At 40.2% G+C, this 14,815-nt stretch overlaps 1 protein-coding gene across 6 annotated transcripts in view; it reads right to left on the minus strand.

Annotated features, from left to right (window-relative positions):
* Positions 1-14,815, minus strand: part of SAMD12 (sterile alpha motif domain containing 12) — a 378,174-nt gene that overhangs the window by 45,596 nt on the left and 317,763 nt on the right. The gene's annotated exons all lie outside the window — the stretch shown is intronic.

A 14,815-nucleotide genomic window follows, 5' to 3' on the forward strand; every position in this document is an offset into this window, starting at 1 on the left:
TGTTAACTGTGTTCATTTTTTTTCTTCTGTCTTGATTCTTCCTTTTCCTCATTCCCTCTTTCCCTCTATTCCAATATACTGGAGCTTCAAAGAAGAGAAGTAGCCAAGGCCTTTCTCAAACTCTGACTGGGCTTGATACTTCTTCTCTATTAAGGTTCTTCTTGACCAGGATCTGAGCTGACTGCATTTGTGATTGGTTCAAATATCATCTCTAGAAACACTAGCTTGAGATTGTATGTTCCCATCTGTACAATGGGGGTAAGAATTCTCCCTCACTCACAGGACCACTAAAAGCATTACATAAGATCATGCTTTTGACATGTGGGCAGTGCCTGGCACATAGTAAAAGATAATTTTTGCTAGCCAATAGTATTTGTCTCAAGTTCAGAAAGCTAATATTCCAGCCAGCTAAGATTTTCCTCTTTTCTTTTTTTCCATTTTGTTATAAAATATACATAACATAAAACTTACCATTTTAACTATTTTTAAATGTGTAGGCCAGGGGAATTAAGTACATCCACATTTTGTGCAGCCATCAATTCCTCCTATTTTGTGGGTAAGTCTCATGAGACTCTGAATCAGACCTTGTGACTTGCCCAAACTTACAATGAGTCCTGGAACCTGTATATTCTACTCCATCAGAATTCCCCAGACTTTGAAAGGATCTCATCTTCCTTTCATGCAGACCCAAGTTTTAGAGTGAGAAGTGAAGTTGGAGATAAAATTACAGCATTTATTTAATCAACATGTTTATTCCATAAATACTTATTGGGCATCTACCTGCTATGGAAAGGGTGCATGCAAGAAATCTGGCAAAGAGAATCTGTTATTCCTTACAACAGTCATATTGGTATTTGGTTGGTTTTATGTTTTCATTTTATACATGAGACCATGGAGGGCCAGAGAAGGTTGGTAACTTACCCAAGGCCACATAGTAAATAGTAGAGATGGGATCCAATACCAGGGGAATATAATTCCAACATATTATGATGAACCTGGTGACAGGGCTTATTAAAATTTCCTAGGGATTTGGTTTTGGTTTTGTTTTGCCTTGAAACATAACATAATACCAATATGGCAGAGTACCTTTTTTGTTACTATGGAAGACACAGACTCCTCTGTGAACGAAGGCTACCTGAAGCAAAAAAAGAATTAAGTCTCAGGTTCACAGACTAAGAACATTATTGAATCATCTTATGTCTTGGAGATGGGAGTGCTGATGGTGGTGGTGATAATGATGGTATTGATGATGATACAGGTAATGATGAAAATGCTAAGAACTATCAATCATAGAGTGCCTCTATATACCAGGTTTGTGTTAGGTCCATTTATAGATGCTGGGAATACAGTAATAAGACAGACACACAAAGTCTCAAACTATACAAGATACCCTGGAGCAAGATCATGGAGCTTATAATCTAATAAGCAATAGGATATGTTATCTTGATCCTCAAAACAGCCATGTGAGATTAGAATGATGACAGTCATAATGAAAATTACCCCTAAATTTCTATTTAGAATACCTCCTGTGTGCCAGTCTTCTATGTGCTTTACACACAAAATATGTCATTCTGCAGATTAAAGAACTTCAATGAGCATTAGTTTCCTCATAACAAAAATGGGCACAAATGAGTCTGTCTTACACCATAGACTTTTTACCACAGTCTCCTCTCAGCCTAAGCTCTGGCTTCATTTTCTATCCAGGCCATTTGTTACTTCCACCCTGGTTTAAATCCCAACATCTTGCACCAGAAAGCAAAAGGGGTTGGGTGCCTACTTTCTAGAAGCTACCAGGTCTCTCTAAGTAAGAATACCTCTCCTGCCCTCCCTTCTTTTCATTATAAGGGAAAGCAGGGAAGCTCAGTCAGATCACTGACTATGAACTGTCTCATGGGGGCTATGTGCAGAAGCTTGGTTTCCTTGCCTTCTTCACTCTAAAGTGTCCTGGATTAGATGTCCCCTTCATAGGTGCTGGGCTTTTTTCCTAGGGCATGGAGTGAATCAGGCATGATCTTGGTTATTCTTCTGCAGGAGTCAGGGATATCTCCACTTCCCTGAATGCTCTATGCAAGATGGTGATAAATTCATATAATATTATTGCTATTTCAGCTTCCATAGCACTTTTTCATAGGTTGTTTCAGTTGATCCTCATAAAAACCCTGAGGATATCTTTATTTTATGGAGGAAACTCAGGTAGCTCTCCAGAAAGACTCACATAGTGAGGAGTTGGTTGACACCTTTACTGCAACTTCATGAGCATTTCTGAGCCAGAAACATCCAACCAAGCCTCTCTTAAATTTGTAACCCTTATAAGAAATAATAACATTTGTTGTTATTTTGGGGGGCAATTTGTTATGCAGAAATAGATCATGAATACAAATTTTGAGAGCACAGAAACTCATCTTCAGAGTCAGACAGCTCTGGATTTGCATTACAGTTTTGCCAGTTATTAGCTTTGTTACTTTGGGCTACTCATTCCATCTCCCTAAGTCTCAATTTCCTTATCTGCAAAAGGGGGATAATAATAGTACATATGCCCAAGTTTCTTTTCTCTCCAGAGTAAATAAAATGATGCTTATTCAACACAATGCTTGGCACACAGTAAGCAGTCAGTATTTGGAAGTTATAATTATTATTGCTATCACAACATTGGGAGCTCATTTTGGCAAATATCTGAAATACTCATTCTTCTTAAAGCACCAACCATAAGCTTTGCTTAGTTGGATTATACAGAAGGAGTCTTTTTATGAGGAAGACATGCTCAGTCAAAGAACATGGGTTTTGCCTGTTGTTGCCCGTGGTGCTGAAGGATATGCCAGGATTAAAAAGCCTTAACCAACCAGCAGCCAACAGAGCTTTCCTCTCCTTGTCCACAAAATGCTGATGAACAGCATTTTGTAATGTAATTAAGATCATACTGAAGAATGAGTCCTCCATCACCCCATCATTCAATTACCTTTTCCTTCACCAGCAGGAGCCCAGAGCTGGGCTTCACCTTCTCCTACAACATTCACCTGACCTCCATCTCATTAGTTCCATCCCCAGGAATTGATTTTAGGGGCCAGAGTCCAACATTTCTCTTGAATCTTTTTATGGTCTGCACTGAGGTCAAAATGAACTACATACTCATTTTCTGGGATGATATTTTTTGATGTGACAGTGATTGGAAACTATTCCTGCTTCCCATCTGCATATCCAGGTTTATGCTCTTCTTGGTCCTATGATTCATTCCATCTCTGAGTTGAGGGCAAGTGTGGAAGACAGTTTCCCTTGAAAACCATTATTTATCTGCAGTCACCATCTTCAGAATAAGATTCAACAAGGAAACTTCTCTCCCACAACAGTGTTCAAAGAGATGAGGACCCTTTCCCACACTGACACCTCTACCTTTATTGAGAAGACCATTTGGCTCATATCTCAGACCAAAATGATAAGTCATCCAGATTTATTAAAACATGTTTTGATGTGACTATCTCATCAGGCAGTGAATGACTCTTTCATGCAGAAGTTTAAGATAATTCTGCTTTGTTGGAAACAATCCTAACTCTTAATAAGCTGCACAGGGGACAAGAGGTTTGACTGTTGATCTTGGCTTGCTCACCAATTAGCTATATGAACTTGGGCAGGTAACTACATGTCAATGAGTCAAATCAGTTTCCTCATTCATGAAATTGGGAGAATAATACCTGTTTCACCTAGTTTTCAGGGTTTTTAGAAAGATCAAATGAGATGGTATCAATAAAAGTATTCCAAAAATAATAATTTAAATACTTTCAATTTATATAATCATTCCAGCTGTAACAAGAAACTCTACAACAAATACACCAGGTTTAACCAGCATTGCCAACACAAAATAATGACATTTGAAAGATATGCACAATATGTTTAAATCAACTTGTATGGGCAAAAAAAAAAAAAAAAATAAGAATTTATGATCAGCAAAAAACACTACAGAAAGAAAGTTAACACAAAGATAACAGATCGTCAAAACACAAGCAATGTCAAAAACCTTAAAGTATTATCTTTTTGTAAAAAGATTTGTTTATTTATTTTAGAGAGAGAGTACACACGAGTGTGTTGGAGTGGGGGGAAGGGCAGAGGGAAAAGGAGAGAATCTCAAGCATACTCCCCACTGTGTGCAAAACTCCATGCAGGGCTTGATCTCATGACCCTGAGATTATCACCTGAACCAAAATCAAGAATCAGATACTTAACTAACTAAGTCACCCAGGTGCCCCAAAGTACGTATTATCTTAAATCTGCAAGAAAGTCAGACAAATAAGCAGAACAAGAGGCAGGAAAACTTCCATCCTAAATAATCCAAGGCTTTAAAAAGTCTAATCTTGGAATGGGGAAATCTAACTGCCTAAGAAGTATGAAAGGCTATGCTCAAATTCCTTGGTTATCAGAAAACATAAGGTAAAACAGCCAGATACCACTTTACACCTATCAGATTGGCAAAAATTAGAAATCTAGATAATGACAACCACTCCAGAGGGAATATACACTGGTTCACCCTTATGAGCAATAATCTGGCACCAACTGGTGCAATTAGACACAAAGGTACCTTTATGACCCAGGAATCTCCACCCTTGGTCCAGAGTAGATAAATTCTTCCCAGGTCTTTGTATGAGGCAACCCAAGCATATGTAGGGTTGTAGCTAAGTGAAATGTGAGGAAATGCTAAGGAGCAATAATAGGACAATAGACTAGATATACATATAGCAAGCAACACGGAGAGGTTTCAAATATTGAATGGAAAAAAAGAAACTGGAAGGTCTATAACACAATATCATTTGCATAATGGATTATAAACATTCATACAAAATGACAGTATATATTAATAATATATCAAACACACTGGAGTTTTTGCTTAAGTGGGTGGTGGGTAGGATTGGAAATGAAATTTGGAAAAAGAAAGGAGAGGTAAACCCAACAAGAGTCCTTTGAAAGACCTGAAAAAATTGTATGCCATGAACCAAGTAGTGCCGTTAAGTCAACCCTGTGTACCTGATGTCTAAAAAGAAAACCTTCATGTAAAAACTATGATTCATTTTTATAAAAACTATATACCCAAGTGAACATATACACCTGCAAAGTCAAAAGCATCTGCAATGAAATAATAACAGTGGTTATTTCTATATACTTCTGGAAAGGGATTCAACTATTATTTTCTTCTTTTGTGCATCTGCATATTCTAGACTTTCCATAATGGACAAAATGGACATACATTCTTTTTTTAAATTTAGTTTCTATTTAAATTCCAGTTAGCATACATTACAATATTAGTTTCAGATGTACAATATAGTGATTCAACATTTCCATACAACTCCCCAGTGGTCATCACATGCCTTAATCCCTACCACCTATTTAACCCATCCTCCCACCCATCTTCCCTCTGTAACCATCAGTTTGTTCTCTAAAGTTAAGAGTCTGTTTCTTGGTTTGCCTCTCTTTTGCTTTTTTCCCCAATGCTCATTTTTTTGGTTGTTGTTTCTTAAATTCCACGTATGAGTGAAACCATATGGTATATCTTTCTCTGACTTATTTTGCTTGGTGTAATACTCTCTAGCTCTAACACGTTATTGCAAATGACAAGATTTTGTCCTTTTTTATGGCTGAGTAATATTTCATTATATATATACCACATCTTCTTTATCCATTCATCAATCTGTGGACATTTACACTGTTTCCATAATTTGGCCATTGGAGATAATACTGCTATAAACATTGGGGTGCATGTGTCCCTTTGAATCAGTATTTTTGTATCCTTTGGGTAAATACCTAGTGGTGCAATTGCTGGCTTGTAGGGTAGTTCTATTTCTTAACTACTGAGGATGGACAAAGGCAAATGACTTTACTTAAGAATCCTGAAGACAGGTGGAGTGTGTGGCTGGCTCAGTTGGTGGAGCATGTGACTCTTGGGCATTTGAGCCCCATGCTGGATGTAGAGATGGCAAAATATTAAAAATAAGTGCCATGTTTTTCTATCTTCGTAATCTGCACACATGCCCATAGTGTGGGGCTGTAAAGACTCGTGTCCCTGAAAGATAACTGGAAGTCCTTGTTTCTAGTTGTCCTTGTCATGAAAATAGAAAGGGGGCAGAACTTTAAAGAGTTGAGCCTTGGCAACTGTATTTACCAAAAGAAAGAATTCTGTACAAAGAGAGAGAAAATGGTATACTTGGGTAATGATTTTTTTTCATTGGCTTCCCCAAGAAATACAAATGTTAAAAAATGTCTTAGTCTAAGGGCTGCCAAATCTGTTTTCCTCTTGGAAGTCCACTGGTAAGGAACACTTAAGATATCTGCCCTCTTCCTATTCAGGTGTCAAATAAAGCCAGTAGTTTCTGTTTTGTAGTCACTAGAATTTTAGAACATTTGCAGTCCTTTCCATGGGATAGCCCTTTCTGTACATTTTGCAGAAAAAAATCCATTCACATTTATATATGAGATGAATATGTTATTAATAATGACTACTAATAGCTGACATTAGAATTCTTCTGAAGAAGGGAACTATCTTTGTTCAATAAAATTTTTTGATGAGCTCCCAGGGTATGAGATTAGTTGTCAAAATCACAAAAACTGATGATAAACTACATTGAATGAGATTTTGTTTGCTCCCAAAAGGAAAGTAGAGCAAACACTGGGAAGAGATTACTGAGACAGGAATCCAGAGGAGGTAAGAAGGGCTGAAGGAATAACCAGGTAACAGCCCTATGTGGGGTTCTAGAAACAGGATCTTTAATGATAAAATCTGATGTTGTTTGAGGTTGATAAAGAACTTCCCTTCTCTGCCACAATTTTAAGTAAAGTTTATTTTTTGAACTAGGAGATGATGCTGAGTTTTATATCAGGGAGACAGCATGTGTAGAAGCCAGAACTTCGAGATGGAGGGACCCTGAGGACACTTAAAGCTTTGTAGACTCTTAGGTGGTCCTGACTCTCACACCATCCTATCTATTTCTTTAAAGTGACCACAGCTGGCAAGCTATTTTCTGCTTCACCCAGAAAACAAAACCAGGGTATGCCAAAGTAGGCAGATATCAGCCTTTGGAGAGAACTGGAGAAGTTCTCAAAGATTGCTAACGAGTCTCAATTTCCCATGCTTAGACATTGGGAGGGCAGACTAACCTTCAGTAACAATGAGCTTCTTCAACAGCCTGGATCACAGGAAAATTGGAAAGAATTGTGGAACTCAAGTTAGATGTGCCAATAATGCACTCTGGATGGCACAGAGAGAGGAGGGAAGTGACATCAATTGACCGTGTACTGTCCCAGCCACATTAAATAGCTTATCTTATTTAACCCTTATTATAATCCTGGGAGGTGAGTATTATTATCCCCATTTGACACAGGAGGGGGCTGAGCTCAGAAAGATTAAATCACTTGCCCAACATTTCACAGAGTTAAGAAGTGATGGTACCAGCATTTGACCCAGGCCTGTTTGCAAAGTCTAGTCTCTTTGTACTCTGTTATGCTCTTTCTTTTGAAGAAACAATCAAAAGACATATAGCAGCTACCTTCAGGGAATATTAAATAAATAAAAAGACTGGCTGACAAACCATTCTTTTTTTGATATTTCCATCATTTGGGGCGATATGTTTGTACATTTATCACAGAATCTTCAAATTGCAGGGAAACTTTAGAGAACCTCTAAACAAGATCTTTTTGGAATTGGGGTGGGGGTGAGGTGAGTGCAGTTAAGGTGAATTTGATTGAGAAAGAACAACCCAGGATAAGGGAAGTGGGGACTCATTTTAAGCAGATTTCATAAAGTGGAAAGGTAAGAAGTAGCTGTAGGAAGTAGTCAGCATGGAGGTGGATCTGCAGGGCTAAAGTGAGAAGCATAGATAAAGGTGGGCATGGATACAGATGTGTTTTTCAGTTCCAGGAAGGGTCAATTTCCTCCAGGTAAGCAAATATAAATTGATGACCTGCTCTGCATGTTGCAAGCTCTGTGCTACATACTTGGAACCCAAAGACGACTGTGGCAGGGAATGCAAGACCATCAGGAGCCTGGTCTCATTGGAAAGTACACTTAATATTGTTGATGGCTTCCAAAGTATCTTTACTTCTTACCCCTTCCTACAAGGATCTGAACCTTTCAGCCACAGAGTCTTGGCCAATGAGCAGACTCTCATTTCTTTTGTACTCATGATTGGTTTAGGGAAGGGCACTAGTCTTTTCAGTGACTTAATCAGTTAGAGCTTTCATTGGCTAGTGAGGGAAAGATAAATTCTTTCTTGTCATTTGGATATCATTGAGAAAACTTGGCAATCACTTTGATACCATGAGGGAATAATCTGAGGGTAAATCTAGGAAGACAGGGCCAAAAGAAATACATAAAAATGAAGCCTAGTGACTATGAATCTCTGGATTAAAGTATACCTGAAGCCTCATAGCTCTTCATTTAAGTGGACCAATATATTCTGAGTTGGATTTTCTGTATCATGCAGCAAAAACACTATCATTTAAGGAAATATAAAAATAGATCATTCCAATATCATAAAGTGAGTGTTATGATAAAAATATGAACAGAGTGACATGAAATTTTAGAGGAGAGGCATTGACCCTAACTCTGGGATACAGGAAAGCTTTTCTCTTTCTTTCTTTCTTTTTCTTTCTTTCTTTCTTTCTTTCTTTCTTTCTTTCTTTCTTTCTTTCTTCTTCTTTCTTTCCTTTCTTTCTTTCTTCTTCTTTCTTTCTTTCTTTCTTTCTTTCTTTCTTTCTTTCTTTCTTCTTTCTTTCTTTCTTTTTCTTTCTTTCTTTCTTTCTTTCTTTCTTTCTTTCTTTCTTCTCTTTTTTTCTTTCTAGATTTATTTATTTTATAGCAAGAGGTAGAGAGAGAGAGAGAGGGAAAGAGTATAAGCCTGCTAATGGGGGAAAGAGGAAGGAGAGAAGAGAAGCAGACTCCTCACTGAGCAGGGAGCCCTACATGGGACTCAATCTCATGACCCTGAGATCATGACCAGAGTCAAGGTCAAGAGCTGGATGCTCAACCAACTGAACCCCCCAGGTACCCCAAGGGAAGCATTTCTAAAGAAATGAGTTTTGAAGGGTGAACTAGAGTTAGGTGGGAAAAGAGTTTCAGGCAGAGGGAACCTTAGGAGTAAAGACACAACACCATGAACTATATGATTTTTGTGGGGAACTTCAAAGTTTAGTATTACTAGATAATAAAGTGCAATGCTTGGCTGGTTAGCAATGTAGCTGGAGAGCAATTTGGGTTTCACTCAGTGGGTGAAAAGAAGATAAGGTTTTAGGCAGGAGAGTATCTATGTATCTAGATTTACATATAGCTGTAAGGTGGAAGATATAATTAGAGGAGGCAGGGAGCTCAGTTAGGGAGGATGAAATCATTCACACATACTCATGATGCCAAATGGTACTAGGCACTCATAACAATGAATGATAAGGAAACAGACACAGTCCCTGCCCTTGACAAGCTTACTGTTGGCTGAGAGTTTTATAGAAGTTAGGGTAAGAGATGGTAAGTGGCAGACTGGGATAATGTCTCTGCAGATAGATGAGTAAGGACATTTCAGCAGCGGAAGACATGAACTTTATATACAGTAGGAACTGTGCTTTCCTTACCCTACACATTTGGAGCCTGACTCCAAATGGTCAATTATTTTCCTACTCTGAAAGCTACTATTCCATTTCTGCTGATAATATATGGATCACATGGTGTGATTTCCACAGTGAATATTTCAATTTTTATTATTCCACATGGAATCCTATTCTTACTCTTGGCGACTCTTGTATGAACATTGGCTCCAACTATGGAAAGACAAAAAGATTGTTAGCCCAGGTTCAGATTGGTGGCCAACAGCAATGGGTTGGTGTCTTTGTGTGTGTGTGTGTGTGTGTAAACAATGCTTTATGAGGGTGGAGTAGGGACTAGATAGGCCTCCAGGCAATGAATAACATGTACTCACAATGGTGGGGAACTGGAGTCAAATGCCCTGGTCTCAGGCTTTGGGAACTCTTCAAGTATGGTGTTACATAGGAGTGGTGTTGCATGAAGAGTAGTGTTGAAAAGAATGTTAAGATTGCTCAGATAGATTTAAAAAAAAATATTTTATTCATTTATTTGAGAAAGATAAAGAGCATGAGAGAGCCCAAGAGGGAAGAGGAGCAGAGGAGAGGGAGAAGCAGACTCCTTGCTGAGCAGGGAACCCAACTCAGAGCTTGATCCCAGGACCTCAAAATCATGACCTGAGCCGCAGGCAGAAGCTTAACCGACAGAGCCACCCAGGCATCTGTTAGATTGCTCAGATTGATTTTTGACGTCTGCCATTGCACAGGCAGGATCTGATGGTAATAAGACTGTATAATGGCCAACCTGGTCTTAGTTCACTGTCTGTTTTGGCCACTATCTGATAAAATGATTAATGAGTAGGTGACTTTGTTTTTTTTAAACATCAGAAGACATACACCTTCTTCTGAAACATAAGTGCAACAAATGGAGGCCAATTAAAATATGATCAGTACTAACAAAAGGCCCCAGAAATCTTTATTAAAACATTCTTTTAAGTCCTTAACATACGCTTCTCCTTAAAATACTCAACTCACTAAAACAAATCCATTGTAAGATAAATACAGCTATGAGCACCTCTTTATTCATGAGAATCTGTTCATGCTCAAGGACCATCCGTTGAATGGAACTGCTCTTATTGTCAAAATACTACTTGAACTGAGTTATTTCACTTTATTAAAAAGGAATATACATATATATCCATACACACATACATATTTTTCTTCACCAGCAGTTTTCAATTCTCATAAATCACTTTAGAAATCCTATACAACAGTAATTCCTAAAAGATTTTGTATTTTAGAAAGCAAAAAAGGTAATTCTAACGGCAGCTAGCTTCTCATTAATAAAAGACATGCAGTAATTCTAGGATTTCTGTGTACTGTCTATATGCCAGCAGGCTCCCTTCGCTCCTGCTTGTAGCAGCAGCGATGGTTCCTGAGAGTGAGCACAGATGACACGTAAACTTTAAATAGGATTATTTTTCAACCACACCACAAACTTCTGATGGAGTCATGGGTGGAAGGCGTTCGAGGCCCAGAGTGCTTGCTGTTGGCCTTGTCACTAACTGGGTGACCTGGAGCCTCTAAGCAAACAGGCGATACCATGCTCCAGGTTTTGGGGTGGGAGGCCTGATGGGAGGCTGCAGGAAAAGCTGAACAAATCCCCCGTGTCTGAATTTAAGGGGAGTGTCTGGCCTCTGGGGCAGGAGGGACAGGCAGTTAGGCTGCCTCAGAATCACCTCGATCACATGGGAGAGCCGTCTGTGTCAGTAGGCAGAGCATGCCAGGGTGCCGGCACACCATTTGGACATCCAATCCCTGGTACATGAAAGTGGGAAAAGCATGGAGTTCGAAGGCCCTGTTAAAATCCTGTCTCTTTAAACACCTGCTTATCACCTTAAATCTGCCATTTAAACTCTGTGTCTCACTTTCCTAATATTTAGATCAGAAAACATAAGAGGGTTACATAGGATAAACTAGAATATTTTCTACCGAGGACCTGGAACTTGTTATGCGGTGGGCACACAATACATGGGCATAGAGTAAACTTGCTCAGTTTGCTGAGTGCCCCTCAAAACCCATACAGGGCTTGAAGTATGGAATGCTGGGCAGATGAAACATTGAGATTGAAAGCCAGCCAATCAACTGTTTTTTTGCTGCTAAGCTGGGCTAAGTTCTAGAGTCAAAGACAGGGTCTGTCCCCCACAGCCCTGTGATATTTACCTTATGACATTTATTGTGTGTGCCAAGTACCGGTTTAAATATTTTGCACTCAATCCTCCTGTTCCTGCTATTATTATTTCCACTTAGAATGCATAAAACCTTAATACACAGAGGTTAAGTAAACTGCCTGAGGTTGCAGGGCTTAACCCTGAGGCAACACTACGTCACATTCCAGTTGCCGTCAGGGAGATGAGCACCTGGTCTGAGTCTGTGAGTCACAAGCTGGAGTGGTCAGATGATGGCCGAAACTAGGAAACCCTTTCTGGAAGAAGTGATTTAGGATTATTATTTAAAACCTTTAGGTTTGGTCTTAAAATTATGCCTTAAGGATGTTGGGCAGTCACATATAACACAGAGGAGCACCAGGTATCTCCGATAACAGCAGGGTCCCCATGCTGCAATCACGTTATCAAAGTCATCCCTGCTTTGGTTATAAATAAGGTAATTATCTGATTTGAAAGAAGATGGCAGGGGTAATCTCGCCCCTGAAGGTTTCTCATCTGTCTAGTGCTCCCTAGATCTTCCTCCGCCCCCACCTTCTCTGTGAGCTCCGAAAATCTTTGCTTTTTGGTTACTCTTGCTTTAGAAGTTCTATCCCCGACTACTTCTTTCGCGGAATGGAAATTTAATCTTCAAAACTGTTCTGCACTGCTGGCCCCAGAATTAAAAGCAAGCATCTTCAATGGGGAAATTAAATTTATTTGATATACCTGTACATGTATAAAATTGGATCCGGCGCCCATTTGGTTTGCAGGCTCATACGAAATGCTTTTAGCTATATTCTGTATCTAATATCTAATTCGAAGCTCAAAAGGGGCCGACCTCAAAGACCTTGTCTTGTACTGATCCTGTGCAAGGTGATCATTAGCCATGAGCAGGTGTCATTTTCGGTTAGAGTGTCTCCCCATACGCACAGTGTAATCGACAGCTGAGTCTTCCTTGGGGAGCTAAATATTCAGTTGACTGAATTTTCGTTTAAAAAAGAGAGAGAGAGACAGATACCCAGGGGGAGAGATACTTCAATTATAAATATCTATATTTCATTTTACATTCTCCTTTCTGAAGCTTCTGAGTCGGGCTCTGCCTGGGTGCTGCAGAAGGCGGAACCTGAGGTTTGCATTTGCGTGGATCTTGGATTTAAAGAAGAGGCTACGGGAAGTCAGATTTGTCCTCAAATTCTCTCTGTGTGCTGCAATTTAGCTCCTATGGAAACCGTAGTTGTGCTTTCTTCCCTATGTCGTTCATTTAGGGCACTTCTGCACCTAGCAAGAAATAAAGACGGGGAAGATGAACGGAGAATGGGGTTGGGTCAGAGGGCTGGCTGCCAGGTGGCTTCTGTCAATCCTTGGAAGACCAGCATGGCAGCAGGGGTGCTCATGTAGAGAGGGGCTCTGGGGAATCTGGCCTGATCCCCTCCTGTCACATGTTAAAGCCTTCCTCCACGGTCCACAAAGGCTGGTGACTTGTTCAGAGTCGTCTCCTTTTGGGTCCAGATGGTGCTCCTCTACCTGGGGTAGGGTCATGCACCTACCCTGCCCAGCCCCAGCACCCTTTCTGCTGCCTTGCTTGCTTTTTGGGCTTCTCTTTTCTTCCCTCTGGTTGTTCTCATTTCTTTTTCCTTCCTTCTCCTTTCTCTTACGCTTCACTTTTTCTACTCCCCTTTCTTTGTCTGTTTCCCTCTTCCACATCTCTCCTTCCCTACACCTTCCTGCCCTCTCTTCCCTTCATCTAGCAAATCCTGATGGATTGTCTATTAAAGGCCAGTGACTGTACCAGGCAGGCATTGGGAACACACAGGAGGCCCAAGCTGTCCCATCCCCACACGAGCTGGAGGCTGTGCCAAGCCTTCAGAGATAAGGCAAGTCCCATCCTTTGTCCTCTGTGGGACCCAGCTGCTGTGCTAATCCCTGCAGTGGGCCCAGTCCTGTGGGAATTGCTATGGAACATGGCCATGGGGTAAGCAAAGTGTGATGGCACAGAGAAAGGAAGAGGGGCTCCACGTAATGAGAAGCTGAGCCGAGCACAGGCACCTCTTGGGCAGCTCTGATGGGGGAGAGCAGGAAGCTCCCATCGGAGAAATGGGAGAGCCCTTTGGCCAATGCGGAGAGATGGGATATTCTTTGCGAGCCAACCCTAGATAATGCACATCCAAACATAGTCCATCTTTTATGTGTGCCAAAACTAAGCAGAGTTGGGAGTGGCTGATGTTTCAATGAGAAACCTTGTGGAAGGGCAGTGTGCTTTAGACTCCCTCTTCATGGGAATGTAATCGCAGGTAAGTCACATATGATGGTTAATTTCACAAGTCAGCTCGATGTTTGGTTCAACATTATTTCTGGCTGTGCCAGTGAGGGTGTTCCTGGATGAGATGAACATTTGAATCAGTAGGGTGAGTAAAGGAGATTGCCCTCCTAAGTGTAGGTGGGCCTCGTCCAATCCATTGAAAACCTCAGTAGAAGAGAAGACTGGATAGATAAGATTCTCTCTTCCTGTCTTTGAGTTGGGATATCAGTCTTCTCCTGCTTCAGGCTCCTGACTTAAATTAGAACTTATGCTATCAGATCTCCTGGGCTTCTAGCCTGCCAACTTCTCATCCTCCATCATTGTGTGAATTGATTTCTTACAGTAAATCAGCCCCCCCTCCCCTGTCATTCTCTCTGTTCCTATAGGTTCAATTTCTCTGGACAACCTAGACTAATACATCATGTTTCTAAGTTTTGAGATACAAAATTCGGTTTTCTCAGTGCCAAAATATGAATGACAAGATAGATTTCGTACCATTTCAGTGCAAATTATCTATAGTAAAATATGATAAAGTTCTGCACTATGTATTTTTATTCCAAAATAAAATACTCTACATTCTTCTTGTACTTATGAGGATATCCTATAGAGTCTTTGTATCTCATGGCTTAGCAAGTTGTCTTGCAAACAGTAGGTCCCCAACTTGTCTTGGGAACCATGGCTGGTAGACAGCAGGAATTTGGGGATGTTTATGTTCCTAATGATGTTACTGCTGCTGAGATGTATGCAGGGTAGTGATGCATTCCCC

This window comes from Canis aureus, chromosome 14 (assembly GCF_053574225.1).
Source record: "Canis aureus isolate CA01 chromosome 14, VMU_Caureus_v.1.0, whole genome shotgun sequence".
Classification (NCBI taxonomy): domain Eukaryota; kingdom Metazoa; phylum Chordata; class Mammalia; order Carnivora; family Canidae; genus Canis; species Canis aureus.